Genomic DNA, 16413 nt, shown 5'->3' with positions numbered 1-16413 from the left:
AATACACCTAATAACAGATACCATGAGCTAGTCATAGAATAAAGTTCTTACCCAGTAGGTGTCCCTATGGGTGAGAAGACAGGTTCAGCCCGTTGATTGATCCCAAAAGTTATGATGAAGGTTTTGCTAACTTGCTCCCTTATTTGTTCAGCTTTTATACCTCATAGTACATTGCATGTTCATTATCACACACAGGATTGGTTGCAAGTTTCTCGCTTCTAATGTAAATTAGTACGCATCCTCAGATAACACTACTGAAGTTCTCTACTAACTACATCTTGAGGTGCTTTTTGTCTGACACTTTTTTTATGGAATTGTGTATCTTTCCTCCCTGCTCTTGTAGCAGCCAAAAAAAACCAGTTCTTGACTATAAAGGTAACCAAAACCAAAGGAAAAGGTGTTCTCTTTTAGCAGGTTCTTCCCTCACTTGTGCCAGTTGTTATCCTGCTATGACAGCTGCAGAAATATGAAACTTAAGTTTCATTCAGCTGACCAGGTAGTTCTGAAATGCCCACAGGAATAACTGTGTTCCTGTAGAGGTATAAATTCAAAATATAGATTGGTGTGCCTCGAAGAGAAAATGACAAAACTCTAGCCAGTGTGATTCTCAAAATTGTCTGTAGAAAAATAGAATGATGGACGGTGACTTCATTGAAGTAAAAAATCAGAGGGAGAAGGGAATCCTTTTCTGTAATGGTTACTTGCAGGAGATGCATAGCTGTGATAATTCACTCAATCCATGCTACTGCAGTGTGACTTCAAGACAGAGCCAGAGTGGTAAAGATTTAAAAAGCATGGCAGGGACATAATGATTGCATTTACAAAAAACCCACCTTGAAAACCATACACACCAAACCCTCAGATCCTCAATGTCAATTAGGTATTTTGATGCAATTCCAACTACCATAAGATCTACAAATCACAGAATACAATTTGACTTGAATCTGGTAAACTTGATTTTATTTTAGAAGTATGGTTCTGGATTGTTAAAAGGATAAACTTCCTGATTTCTAGTTCCATTTTGCTTTGTGTAGATTGGAATAGGGTGAGACTGGGAGTAATTTGCAAGGATATCTTGGCTACAAATTGTTGTGGTATCAAGGGTTGCACTTTGCATTACACCATAAAACAATACAAATGAGAGAGATCAGAACAACCAAAATGCACACTGGTGATATGCTCTAATCCAGAGACTTTTCTTTAGCTACTTTGCTGTTCTTAAAATTTGTTTTATTAGCTTATACTTTTAAATTATTACTAGATGGGAGAAGAAATGTATACAGTGAATCTGTCAAATGCTTTGAGCTTTAGAGCCATGTTTGAGCAAGCATGTTAATCCTTGTCTCATAGAATTTCCCTATTTTGGAGTGCCTGTCACTAACATTTGTCCATAATATTGGGGCTCTTACCAATTAATTTATTTGGATAGGAGACAGTTTAGAAAGCAGAGAGGGAGGTAAGTGACCCACTGGTCAGTAACTGAATTTATCTCTTGCAGGAGAAACCAAGCAAGCTGAGGGAGGGCTAAAGAATAAGGGGTTTCACTTCAGAGGTAACTGATAGGGTCAAAGGAATCATGTGGCCTTGCAGAATTGGGCTTCTGAGATTCAGTAAAAAAAAAAAAAAAAAGAAAAAGAAAAAGAAAAAAGAATTCTTAAGAAGTTGTGATGAGCAGTTTTAAGAAAAGAAGGTGGAAATCCGGTTAGAGTTTTCATAATGAACTTGGAGAGGCATTAGAGTAGGTGTGGAAGACAGGATTATTGATCATAAACATGAAAAAGAAGTTATGAAGTAGAAGTTGGAGGAAATCCTCTCAAAAAGGCTGCTTTTACTGTGATTTTCTACTTTTTACTATTTATTTTTATAACTCAAATTGCTACTGCTGTCTTGTGAAAACATAATCACATATGTGAAAATAAGTGCAAACAAGTAAAAAACACATTTAAGGGCTTCTGTATGTTTTGCCTGTCTATTAAAGTGCTGTATCAATATGAAGAACGCACTGAGGATGTTTCTATAAATATCTCACATTGCTGTATTACTGTGGTAGACTCATAAATATTAAACTCTCCAGGAATCAGAACTTCTTCTGTGGGGGCAATTCTGTTAGTTTAGTCTTTTCTTTCCACTGTCTTGTAATATTTCCTCACAAAACGATATTTTAAATATTTTGCATTTAACGATTGTAATTGTCTTTTATGTGTTTTATTAAAATTTGGTAACTAAGTCTATTTAAAACATTCAAGTGCTCTTTATGAAAGAGACTTTATTAAAAGCTTTGTCTCATACCAAACAAATTCAAAGAGAAAAATGGCATCAGATGGAAAACTGTTCAATAAAAATTAAAAAAAATCAACCAGTTTTTAAACATATTCTTACAGATATATAGTAGTAAAAGTTGAAACTGCATTTGAACATAGCTGTCAACACAAAAATACTGATACTTCTGGGGTCTGAGGTTTAGAGATGTTGGAGTACTACTTCCGTCCCATGTGCTCATTCCAAGATCTTGCTGAAAACATTGGCAGTTTAAATACCCAAAAGGAAGAGCAAAAATAATTGTCAAGGAGTGTGGGAAATCCAGGAAATTGGCTACCATGAGATTTAAGGCTTTGGTCAAGCAGTTCAAGACAAAAAAAGTCTGTTTTTATTACCCCCCACACACCTTGTTCGCTTTGTTCATGTTCATGTAATAAGATGGGAGCTTCCAAGTGTGTAAGGCTCAAAAAACCCCCAAAACAACCAAACCCAAAAGCAAAACAAGCCAGAGAAGTTTGTCTCAAAACAGTGAAGCAACTGCAGAGATCACCATGATGACCAAGCCAGTTGGCTGAGGGTATGGTAACTTTTTTAAGGATAAATTGGAAACCAAGCAGGTGGAGGCCTGCCTGAATTTCAGTAATTGTGTAGTGGTAGAGGGAAGTGTATCCTCCACACAGGAGGTGCCTTCCTCAAAGATGAACATTCTGGAAACTTTAATTACACGTGCAAGCTAATTTACATGAAAAGTGGAGAAGGCGTGTCAGGGGTAGAGAAAGACCATCTATAAGAGGGGGGTTTCCCAAAGGTCTGGGGGGCTCTTCACACCAGATACACCAGTTGGGCAGACCAGTGCTGAATCCATGACTGGTGAATTATCTTTCTCAATTCTATCCTGTCTCTTTCTCTGTCTCCTTACCTTCTCCTATTCAATACCTTTCTCTCTCAAAAAAAATGCAAGGCTTACCCTTATAAGTCATTCATGATTGTGAAGTATTTTCATTGCCACTTCGTTGTGTGAACCTAGAATAAAGACCTTGTGCTTATGGACCTTTGGTGTCATTTTACCTTAATCCAACCAGGGGAATGTGCGAATCTGAGTCACTCCTCCCTCCCTCTATGGGAGAGTGAGACCTGACAAGGTGTTATAAAAAATCATAGCTTAAATAAACGTACAGACCTTAGTGTGGATGCATATTATTTTTTTCTGGTGGTGGTTCTGCTTTGTCTTCTGTCTGTTTAGTTAGTAATCCTTGGCATAGGCCATAGGGCCCAAGAAATCTACTTTTCCCTTTTCAGTTAATAATGTCCTGGTGCTGAGTCTCTCAGGATGAAGTGATACCTGCTTGGTTCCAGACTGCTCCTTTCAGTAAAATAAGCTGATAACAGTTCTTGCATAGTATTTTTTGTGTTAGGAAATCTTAACAAGTATGTGTGAAGCTATTTATCTGGATGCTGATGCTCAGCTGAATGTCTTTGGGGGAGGAGGACTGCCCCCCCCCCCCCCCCCCCCCCCCCCCGCCCCTCCATCATCCTTCTTTTTGGAGGGATTCTAGCTAATGGGTACATTGCTTTAGGATAGTGAGTATCTGAAGCATAACAGAAAAGTGTTACCACTTTGTTGCCCTGATATCCAGACTAGGTTACAACACAATGGTCAACCCCAAAGGTATATGTGGAGGACAGAAAATTTCCAATCTATGCAATTCCTTAGTAAACTAAAGTTTACTGGTTAACACCCATATTGCTTGGTGATGTATGCATATGTATATATCTAAATTCTAACTACATATTAATGCTCAGTCTTATACCTTTTCCTAATGGCTGTCATTACTTTTCCTGCTTTGGGTAAGCTGTTGTGTGGATATATGTATCAGTAGCTCAGCACGGATGAACAGCAATCCCCCTCCACCAACGTGTGCCTGTGCTGTCTGGGGGTGTAAAGGGGGAGGCCCACAGGTACTGTACTGATTTCAGGTGTTTCCAATCTCAGGTCAAGGAAAAGCCTCCTTTCCAGTTGAGCTGATTCAGTTGTCTTGTTTCTGGTCATCCTGAATTAATGAATACTGTTTTTCTCCCTTGGTTTTCACTTTGTTCCCTTTTTACAACCCAAACAAGCTCCAGGTCTCAAGGGTGTATTTCTTAAATCACCAGTAATTAGTCATTGGTGGGTTGTTTACAGCCCTGGTTGTTTGTGCATGTACTTTCAAAGCCCCTACTGTCATCCCATCCTTTATGCTGCATTTTTATTTCTCAGGTCATAGACACTTCATGTTACAAAGAACTTGTTACCACTGTTGATTACAATATACATTATATGCATTTCACCTTGTAATCACATTGCTGCCTCCCAACTGTATTGCATCAAATATAAGAAAATAATGATCATATTTCTCTAAAATAATCCTCAAAGTGTGTTCTTGTTCTCTTAAGTGTGTAGCCAGGGTTTTCCTATTCTTTCACTTTTGAGGGACAAGAACATTGTGTAAAGACAGAATGAGCTGAAAATTGCCAGACAGGGCAACAGGTCAAAACACTCCCTTTCTATGTTTCATTCTGCTCCTGTATGCTGCATCTGTCACCACTGAGAGGGGTTCTCTTAATAGTATCTGTTCTTCCTACAAGTCTAACAAAACATTCCCCCATCCTTTTTCAGTCACTTAACTATGGTCAGCAGAGAATTAAGAGACAATTGTGTGCACCCAGGAAGACAGCAGTGTAACTTTGTAGGGAGCTGGCCTGAGGGACTGAGCTGATCTGCCTTTGATGTCCTCAGTCCCTGAGCCACCCAAAGACAACCATCAGTAGTAGGACTGGAACAGCCTGACAGTGTCCTGAAGTATGCTGGTTGCTAATGGCTACAGTGAAAGCAAATTGAATTACTAATCATTTAAGTGCCAGGATCTATCCCTTAACCTTTCAGATGGTTCCTGTGCCAATATTGAGGGGTTTATTAACTACCCTGAAACTAATTTGATGGCAATTTTTTATTTCCCTAATTGTAATGGGAAGAGTGCTTGTGCTGTCCTTGGCTGGGATAGAGTTAATTTTCTTCATAGCTGCAGTGGTGCCATGTTTCAGATTGGTGACCAAAACCGTGCTGTTAACACAATGATGTAAACACCATGAATAGTGTTTACACAGTGTCAGGGTCTTTTCTGTTTCTCAGGGTGCCCCACCAGCGAGTAGGCTGGGGGTGCACAAGAGGTTGGGAGGGGGAACAGTCAGAACAGCTGACCCCAACTGACCAAAGGGATATTCCAGACCATATGATGTGGTCAGCAATAAAAGCTGGTGGAAAGGAGGAAGGTGATGCTCAGCAATAAAAGCTGGTGGAAAGGAGGAAGGTGATACATTCAGAATGATGGCATTTGTCTTCCCAAGTAACAATTACACTTGATGGAGCCCAGTTGTCCTGGCAGTGCCTGCCAATAGGAAGTAATGAATTAATTCCTTATTTTGCTTTGCTTGCATGTGAAGCTTTTGGCTTCCCTATAAAACTGGTTTTATCTCAACTTACAAGTTTTCTCATCGTTACCCTTCTCAGCTTGATCCTACTGGGGGCGAGTGAGCGAGAAGCAGCGCCTGCTGGGGCTAACTCACAATGGTGCTACAGCATCCAAAGGAATAAAGAATAAATCTCACCATATTGCATGTTGGACTGAAACTGCCTTTTGCAATGTGCATAAGGAATAGGGTCGATACCTTTCTCATCAATATTAACATGACAGCAGAGTGTAAAGTGCTTAGGTTTTCTGCACAGCAATTAGTAAAAATTGCTACTTTCTCATGCTCTTTACACTACATTTAAGTTTTTTATTTGTTTAAGTGTGGAAAATAAAGCCTGCAATTTGCTCATTACTTACTGAAAAGTAGTCAGGAGTTTACTTTTGGGTAAAGGTTTACAGATTGACTTTTTTTTTTTTTTTTTTTTTGCTATTGTCATTCAGTTTCCTGTAGACTTGAGTGTGAGACAGGATGCTTTGAAAGTTTTATCCACTACTGATGAAATGAAACATCTTGTAAAAAAAAATCAGAAAAAAGTGTAATATATGACAGTAAAACAGCCATGTTTCTCTGTATTTTTAAATCTCTATTTAGGTGGAGATATTCTTTTTTAAGGATAGCTGGACGAGGGGAGGAAGGAACCAAAGCAAAATCCACAAGCACAAGAAAGTGAAACAAAGTGGATATGATCCTAAAATGCAATTTTCTTAGTGAAACTTACTTGAGTGAAGCTGAAAGAAAATTTTTGCTAATGTGCCTTTAGAGCTACTGTTTTAAAGATTTCACTTCTTGGCCCCTTTGCTGTGTTAGTATTACTTCATGCAAAGCCTGGGTATAAAGTTTAACAGACTTGCTTAGTTGGTGATAACACTCAAATCTGTAACTGCCTCTAGATCCTGAACAGTACTGAAATTAAACTGTTAGCATTTGCTCTAATGCTTACCCCAACAGTGGTCACATTTTTTCTCTTGGAGAAATAATCAGCAGAAGGACAAAATGGAGATGTATTTGGAGATTTAAAATGCTTACCTCGTGCAAATCTCAAAGGCAACCGAATCAAGGTCTGGTGAAAGAAACCATGTTGCCCTCTGAGAATCATCAGGCACTATTTCTTTTTCTAGGTCTGAAATATCTAAATTCCCTTTTGTATTGGGGAATTCCTTCCCAGTTTGGATTTATGGACGAGTGAAAAACAAGTCAGATTCCTTGGGTACTACCACCTTAGGGGTAGCTAGATTTTCATTTTGCTTTTATTTGTACAGGCTCTAAACAATGCCTGTCCTTTGATAAACAGGGCAGTTAACACTGTATCTGCATTTCTGTTCTTTCTGTTCTCTCCTGAAGAAGTATATTGGAGTTCTGCAGTAAATCAGACTACTCAGCATAGTTGTTTTTCCTGACTTGCTTGCACACCTTCCTGAGCACATCTCCCAACTGGATGCACATACTGATAGTTGAAGGAAGGGAAAAAAATATTGATGTATTAATGAGTGTATTTTTTTTTCCATCAGAGGTTGCCAGGTCTTATTTAAAAAAAAGAAAAAAAAAATCTCGAGTGCCTAAAATATTCGGAAAAAAATGTTTTAGCAGTCATTGAAAATATGAAATTTGAAGAATGCCTTCATCAATGCTGTGATATCAAGTACATAACATGGGTATTCATTGTAATCACTGTACTTGGAATAAAACCTCTTACTTTTGGTTTTAATTCTGACAGTGAAATCCTGGACTGGTTGAACACAGTGGCAAAACTTCCATTAACTTCAATAATACAGAACTTGGCCTAAGGAATTTCTGCTACAATTAGTAAGTAATAGTGGTAGTAGCCTCCATTAATTTGGTCAAGGTCTATGAAGATCAAGTTCTGTGATGTGGCCAACTAGTAATATGCAGGAAGCAGAGGGAGCTAACACAATCCTTCAAATAGTGCAATGTTCTAAGAAGGTTTTTATTCAGTACACAGCTTCATCAAATTAGAGAAATAATACATGTTTGTTCAGTACAGTGGTCCCATTCTCCAGTGGCAACATGCTACTCCCTGTCTTTCAGAAGGCTCAGAACAACGGCATAATTTTTTAAAGACTCGGTATTATGGTTAGAAACCATGGCAGTGCTTTTTCTATATTCTGAATATGTTCTCATTCCTAACTAGTTTAGCTGTGTTCATCAAATAGCAATCTGTTTCTGCACCTGGGTGCTGTGGATGTAAAATCTGTCCCTAAAAATGGAGAATTGGTCTCACTTCTCTCTTAGCTACTGGAGTGCTTATAATAATTCTTAAAATGATTCACCCTTGAAAATATGTGCTAATTAAAAGCACTGTTATTCCAGGTGGGTGAGACTTCTGAGACTAATGTTAAAGTAGGTCCTCATGTCTTTGAAATAAACAACAGGTTTGTTGAGTTTTATTTGTTTTTTTTTTTTTTTTTCTTTCAGTATTGGTGTTATAATAGGGAGTCCAGAATGTACTTGAAGATGGAATAGTCAGTTTTAAGTATTAAATTAGCACAGAAGGAATCTAAGCCTGGATCTGTGTTTTGGATTAACATCTTCAAGGTTGCTTTGATTAAATTTTTACCATTTGCATTTAAGTGTATTACCCCATTACAGCATCTTACTCCAGTGTACTGAGACATATATTTTTTAAAAAATTTCCATAAATGTCTACACAGATTGCATCAAACATACCTTACAGTCATCAACCCTTCAGATGACTTTTAAAAAGTATGGAATATTTTAGTAGACAGAAACTTTCTGATGTTGATGTGTTTATAAGGAATAAAGATTTTTCAGTTTTGGTCAGAATGGTGTATCCATCTGACTATGCTACTTCATTATTCCCCTGTAACAATTCTTGATTTTGGATGGAACTGTGAGTATAGTAAATACGGTATATATTTAAATTATAAAATCATTACTATGTAGGATGTCAGCGTGTGCAACAAGTATTTCTTGTTTGATACATTTTTCACTTCATGCTTAAAATATTTCTCTTAGATAAAATGGTAGATCTATAGTAGTGACAGGTGATTGGAAGTGTGACCCTTCTACTCAACCTGATAATGCACCTAAATAGCTGTCTTGAACAGTCCTACTTAGATCTGTGAGATGACTAAAGCTAGCAAGGCTTATCTTGGAGCAGGTTGTTGGTTGCCTACATAATCTGAAGGATCACACCTCCAACAATTTTGAGTTTCCTGACACTTTCATAGTGTTTCAGTTTAATTTCTGTAAGAATAATGCCATCTACTGAGTTATCCTGCAAAACATTTTTGGCATTGACCAAGCAATCTTTTTTATGTGCTGTTCCAGTTGGGTCTTAATTTGTGAAATCTAAATAGGCTTTTCAGTTTGCTGTGCAGTCTTGTCTGCAATTTTGTCCTCTTTCTCGTAACACCCTCACTAGGTAAACTAACATTTTATTGACTGACAGAACATTATGCAGTTGCTGTGAGTTGTCACATTCAAAGTAAAAACTTTAGTGTAGTCTCTGTATAAGACAAATAAAAATAAGGGGGTTTATTTCTACCTGATAAAAGGTCCAGTAGCCCTGTGGCTCTTTCTTTTGTATTCTGTAGACAATTCTAACTGGAATAACACTAGATATACAGTAGGTGGTTATACTTGCTATCTCAAGCAGAATTTTCAGTAATGAATTATTCTACTTTTCTCAGCTTTTCATAGGAATGATATATTGTGCTGACAATAATTATGGAGAGTTCAACTGTAGAGGTTTGTGAGTACAATCACCTAAAATTAGCATCTGGTTTGCCCAAGAATGCCAATCTGAAGAGGATTAGTGTTACATTTTATATATATATATATATATATTAGTGTTACATTTTATATATATATGCATGCATGTTAGTAGTTAAGCTGCATTACATGAAATTCCATCTTCCAAAATGGAAGAAAGAAAATAGAGAGTAAAAAAAAAAAAAAAAAAAGTACTTATTTGAAGAAATTAATTGCAAACACATGAATGACAGTTATTAAGGCAAATACTTGCAAGCAGAATATGTTTCATCTTTTTTAACAAGTTTGACCCATTGTTGTCTTCATCTTTTAAAAATAAACTCCTTCATTATGCGACTTCATTGAAACGTTTAGTATAAAAATAGAAAGATTCTGGCACAGAACTGTTAGATTGCAATATTGGATCAGATTAATCTAAGGAAACAGTGAAGAAAAACTCCAATAGTAAGGAAAACAGAAACATGAGACTGAGACCTGGAGTGGTGACATGAGATTCATAGAAACAGGGCTTCAGAAAAAACATCATAAACCTTATTCCATAATTGCAAAGCATACTGACATAATACCTCTAAAGCTGCAAAGCCAGCAGGGACAGCGCATGGTAGATGAGTAAGCAAGCAGAAAACATATAGCACAGAAAACTGAATACAAGATGCTTGAAAAATTGTTTTTGACAAGGCACCTGTAAGTGAGATGTGAATGGAAAGCACAGCATCATACGAGTTTGAAATGAAAGGTGAAGAACTGCATGTTTATATCAGAAGAAGTAATTCTATGATAAGGTAAAGGTAAGTGTAAGCTACCAACAAATAATTGGTGTCAGACAGTGCCAGATTTTTGTTTCTGTGGCGGAAACTATATATACTTGTCCAGCATAAGCAAGTTCATTTTCCACAACTGCTTTTGTGTAGAGTGAGATCTAGTGGCAGCCTTGTCCGTTTAGAACACCTAAGCCTTCTGGATGAAGGGTCCAAGCCCTGTGACTGAATGCATTTCTAGTTGAGCAGAGAACCTGTACAGGTTTTGACCCGTATAGAAATGTGATGATAAAAGGAGATTGTGTCTGCAGCTGACTGCCATAGGTGTATGCGTATTGGGTTTGTGGGACAAGGTTTTGGTAGTGGGTGGATGGACTAGAGGGGTGGCTTCTGTAAGAGGATCACAGCAGCTTCCCTCTTGTCCTATAGAGCCAATGTCGTCCAGCTCCCACACAGTCCTGCTGCTGAGGAAGGCTGAGCCCATCAGCAATGGTAGTGGCACCTCTGTGACAACATATTTGAGAAGGGAGGGAAAAGCCTGTGCAACAGCAAATGTACCTGGAGAAAAGAAGACTGAGAATATGTGGAAGCAACAACTCTGCAGACACCAAGGTTAATGAAGAAGGAGGAGGACATGCTTCAGGCGGTGGAGCAAATGTTCCCCTGCAGCCAATAGTGAAGCCCACGGTGAGGCAGGCTGTGTCCCTGCATCCCAGAGGTCCACAGCGGAGCGGATACCCACCTGCAGCCCATGGAGGACACCATGCTGCAGCAGGTGGATGCCTAAAAGAGTCTGTGACCCTGTGAGAAGCCCATACTGGAGCAGGCTCCTGGCAGGACCTGTGACCTGTGACCTGTGAGAGAGGAGCCCACACTGGAGCAGGTTTGGTGGCAGGACTTGTGACCCTGTGGGAGACCCACGCTGGGACAGTCTGTTGCTGAAGGACTGCACCCGGTGGAAGGGACCCATGCTGGAGCAGTTTGTGGAGAACTGTCTCCTGTGGGAAGGACCCAGCACTGGAACAGGGGAAGAGTGTGAGGAATCCTACCCCTGAGGAGGAAGGACCAGCAGATGAACTGGCCACAACCCCCATTCCTTGTCTGCTTGTGCTGCTGTTGGAGGGAGGAAGTAGAGAATTTGGGAGTAAAGTTAATCCCAGGAGGAAGGGAGAGGTGGTGGGAAGATATTTGAAGATTTGGGTTTATTTCTTATCCTAACTCTGATTTGATTGACAATAACTTAAACTCATTTCCCCTGGGTCAAGTCTGTTTTGCCTGTGATGGTAATTAGTAAATGATTTCTCCCTGTCCTTATCTCAACCCATGAGCCTTTTGTTATCTTTTCTCTTCCCTGTAGAGTTGAGAAGGGGAGTGATAGAGCAGATTGTGGGACCTTGGCCTCCAGCTAGAGTCAACACATGACAGCATGACACAATGTTCTGTAGATAAATTCCAGAAATCGTATCTCTCCAATTGGTGTGATGGATGGAGAGCAAAACTATAGAGCAATGTAGGAAGTATAGCCTCTCAAAGAATACCAGTGCTCATAACATCTCCCACGGATTGTACTAAAAAGTCAGTTTCCTTTTTCACTTTTTTTTTTTTTAAAAAAAAAAAGGAAGAGACAAACTTGGATACAAGGCTGAATTGATAAATTCAGTGCTTTTGTTATGCACCTAAAGTCATCTAATATGGCTCAAAAAATAGCAAGAGTGCTGCAACTCCAAAAGGCTACATAGGTAGCAAACATTTTCTATGAACAGCTTGACTAGAATATTCCTGCCATATCTTAGGGCAGAAAAACAGGTTTTATGTGTTGCCTGTGTTGATCCTTTAATGCACTGGGCAAGTCCTTCCTGGCCCCTTTGTTCTTTGTAGTGATTTTTCATCTTCCTTTGTTCACATATTCTTTTCTTCTTCTTGACTGGAGGTGAAAAGCTAATATTTTTATCATTTTTTTCCCCATTCAAACTTTATTCCCTGATGCAATTCCATTCATATATTGATGTTCCATAATATTTCATTCTCAGCAGTCAGAATTAGTTTTGTGACCATCAGCCATCCAATACTCATTAGTTCCAGAGAGGAAATATAAAAAGTGCATGGGAAGGCATTGATGGTGTGAACATCTGTATAGGGAATATCTCCATTGCAGACTCATCTGAGTTAATTAGTACTGGGATCAGAGTGTTCAGTTAGCCTATCCTGAGTATAAGTACTCCCACAGCAAGGCTTCTGTGTGTTGCTGTCCCTAAACCGATCAATGTATGTGCACGCACAGGGGAGCAAAACCTTGCTGCTTTGTGCTGCAGTGTTCTGGGATTTGCTCCTATGCAGCGGAGTCAACTGTGAGAAAATATCTTGACTGTCTGACTTTAGAAGGGGTTGTTAGGACAGTGCTAGGGTATTCACATGTCTTTTGCATCTAAAGACAGGTTCTGGGCTAAGCTAAAGGACAGACTAGACCTTGATTCATACATATAATTGAAAGCCAGTGTGCCTAGGGTCAAATAAGCATATACTGAAGTTGTTAACAGGTGAAAGTAAGGGTTAGCTGAAAAAAACTTGTATGACTAAAGCCCAAGTCTCTAGTAGATGAATATTCTTGTTTACCTACTTTACAGCTCGATTCTGTTCAAAGTTATTAAAAGAACAAGGAACAGTCAAAAATATGACCAAATGAAGATGCCTCCATTTAGTTTAACTGTCCATCTTTACACTAAAGAAACCCAAGTAAATATATAACGAAGACTATTTTATTGCCAAATGCAACTGAAGGTTACCCAGAGCTGTCCTGATTTCAGCTGGAATAGGGTTAATTTTCTTCTTAGTGTCTGGTGCAGGGCTATGTTTTGGATTTGTGTGAGAACAATGTTGATAGCACACTGGTTTTGGTTGTTGCTGGGTAAATGTTTATACTAAATCAAGGACTTTGGGGGTTTTTGGGCCCTGTCAACAAGAGGGCTGGAAGGGCATGGTAAATGGGGAGGGGACACAGCCAGGACAGGTGACCCAAACTAGCCAAAGCGATATTTCATACCATGGAATATCATGCTGAGTATATAAACTGGGGTAAGAAGAAGAAGGGTGGGGACATCCAGCTTTATGGTGTTTGTCTCCCCAGATAACTGTTACGTGTGATGGAGCCCTGCTGGGGCTGAACACCTGCCTGCCCATGGGAAGTGGTGAATGAATTCCTTGTTTCGCTTTGCTTGCATGCGCGGCTTTTGCTTTATTTATTAAATTGTTTTTAACTCTGGAGTTTTAAATTCCTTTCAGATGCTCCTTCCCATCCCTCTGGGTGAGAGGGGAGTGAGCTGGTCACTGTGTGGTTGCCAGCCAAGGTTAAACCACAACAAGAGCGTAATGAGTGATGTTATTACTATTTCTATTTTTTACATTTAAAATACTAGGGAAAGTTCAGGGTAGTATCTAGTAAGAGTTGATAGCTATTTGGAGCAGAAACAAATCCAATAATGCTGATAGGCTAATTTATTGACTGTTTAGGTTTTTTAATAAGCTGATAGTTTCTAATCACTTTCAATTAATAAGTATCCATAGTACTAAATCTTTTTGGAGTAACGTATTTGCCCTCAAAAGCCAGAAAGAAGAATTAATTGATCTCATCTCTCCAAATGAAATTGCAGAATCACAGAATAGTTAAGGCTGGAAGGGAACTCTGGAGGTCTTCTGGTCCAACCCCTTCCTGTTCAAGCAAGGTCACATACACCTGGTTGATCAGGTTCACATCCAGATATCTTTTGAAGGACAATCCAGACAGTCTCCAAGAAGGGAGACTTTGCAACTTCCTTGGGCAGCCTGTGCCAGTGCTCAGTCACCCTCACAGTAATAAAGTGTCTGCTGATGTTCACAAGGCACCTTCTGTGTTTCAGTTCATGCACATTTCTTCTGATCCTGGCACTGGGCACCACTGAAAAAAGCCTGGTTCTGTCCTAGTTGTGCTCTCCCTTCTATTTACATACATTGATAAGAACCCCCCCTGAGCTTTCTCTTCTCCAAGCTGAACATTCCCAGCTCTTTCAGCCTTTCCACATAGGAGAGATGCTCCAGTCCATCATCTTCATGACTTTTTGCTGGACTTTTTCCAGTATGTCCATGTCCTTCCTGTACTGAGGAGCCCAGAACTTGATGCGGTACTCCATACTCCAGGCTTGGCCTCACCAGTCCTGAGAAGTGGAGAAGGATCACCTCCCTTGACCTACTGGTAGCACTGCTATTCATTGCAGCCCACGACCCCATCAGCCTTCTTTGCCTCAAGGGCATATTGCTGATTTATGTTCAATTTGGGTGTCCACCAGGATACCCAGTCCTTTTCTGCCAGGCTGCTTTCCAGCTGAGCATCCCTTAGCATATACTGGTGCAGGGGCTTGTTCATCCACAGGTGCAGCACTCCACGCTTCCCTTTGTTAAACTTCATGTGATTCCTGTCATCTCATTCTCCAGCCTGTCCAGGTCCCTCTGGATGGCAGCACGACCTTCTGGACTATCAGCCACTCCCACCAGTTTTATGTCACCAGCACAAATACAGTTAATGAAATACTAATTGAAGAGAATGATGTAAGTTTTAACCAGCATATTTACTAGTTGCTGAGAAGGATAAGGTGTAATGATGAATGAGGTCAGTAATCATACAATTAAATGTTTTAACTTATAGTAGAATAGGATATTACAGCCAATAGAAAAATTCCTGTTTAACTGGAGTGTGTATCAGGCCTAACTTTTGTCAGAATCAGGAGTTGTGTCTCTGAAGAAATGTGAGCAGAAATGAAGGATGAACTAATAAATGTGTAATGGAAAAATTACATCTATAAAAGTTGCTTGACAGGCCTCCTGATAATAAAGAAAAAATAAGATTTGCTATCGTGAAAGGAAATACCAGATAGGTGCTGCTAGTTATTATCCTATGAGAAAATACTATTGAAACTAAAAGCTAGCAATATGGTGGAAAGGTCAGCAGTGCACTGCTTTTAATGACAAAGGCAACAACTTGTCATAATAACTGCTTACCATTTAAAAAGAAAATAAATATAAAAAAATAAATAAAATACAGTTTCATTCATGGTTCTGCAGTATAAACAAGAATTGAAGTTAAGCAATATATTTTTGCAAAAGTAATTTACTTGTGGATTTTTACAGTAACCACAACTTAAAACAGCTTAAAGTAAAATGAAATTACTTACAAAAAATGTATTTTTGCCTGACTAAAATTGCATTTAAGAAAAACATGATTTAAGACATGTCTTCTGAGAATGATGTATAGTGAATTTATTTGGAGTCACTGGTCAATAACAGCTATGTAAAATTTCACATTCTTGGTTTTTTGGACCAATGCAAGGCTGGAAAAAAACCCACCCATATATTTACATATTTTCTGGGTTTAAGAAAAAAAGAAAATAATGGGTCTTGCCAGTTATCCCGGACCATCTGAGAACTTGATGTCCTCAGACTGAGATGAGTGAAAAAGGGAAAACTAGTGGAAAGTAGGAGAAAAGGGAATGTTGCCTGGAAAGAAAAGAACGCATGTCAATCACTAATTCTAAGTTTTTCCTTAGTCTGCAAAATTCACAATGTAATAAATTAAATATTATGTTACACATTACACATAACTTACGTATACATTATGTACAATACATATAACATCCTAATGTAATATTTCTTATGTAAATAAAACATTGAAAATAAAAGCTTTTTTTTACAGATGTGAAAAGATTAAATGTTATGATGGGTTTAATAGTTGTCTAATACACAAAACCACTAAACTGTTTTCAGCTTTTCTATTCTCTTTACATCTTTCTTTTTTTTTTTCCATGAAGTTGTTTTTTCATCCTGATCCTTGAAATTTAACTAAATTGCAGCCTGTGACATTTCCATCCCACAACAGTAGTGGCTGAATGTATTTCAAGATAGTGTGTCTTTAGCCTCATTATTGCTGAATTCGAGTCCACATTTTGTGTAGAAGTGATTGACAATGGAGAAAGGTAATAAAGGTTTGGAGAGGGAAGGGTGCTCAATTGGTCTCTAAATTGGTCCATATTTGGGGATATTAAAATATGCATTCCTTAAGGGTCAATCCCTGGAACATTTTAAGATTTCATATATCAATATAGATTAT

The sequence above is a fragment of the Falco punctatus genome (assembly GCF_963210335.1).
Source record: "Falco punctatus genome assembly, chromosome: 3".
NCBI classification, from domain to species: domain Eukaryota; kingdom Metazoa; phylum Chordata; class Aves; order Falconiformes; family Falconidae; genus Falco; species Falco punctatus.
This window is presented reverse-complemented; position numbering follows the sequence as displayed.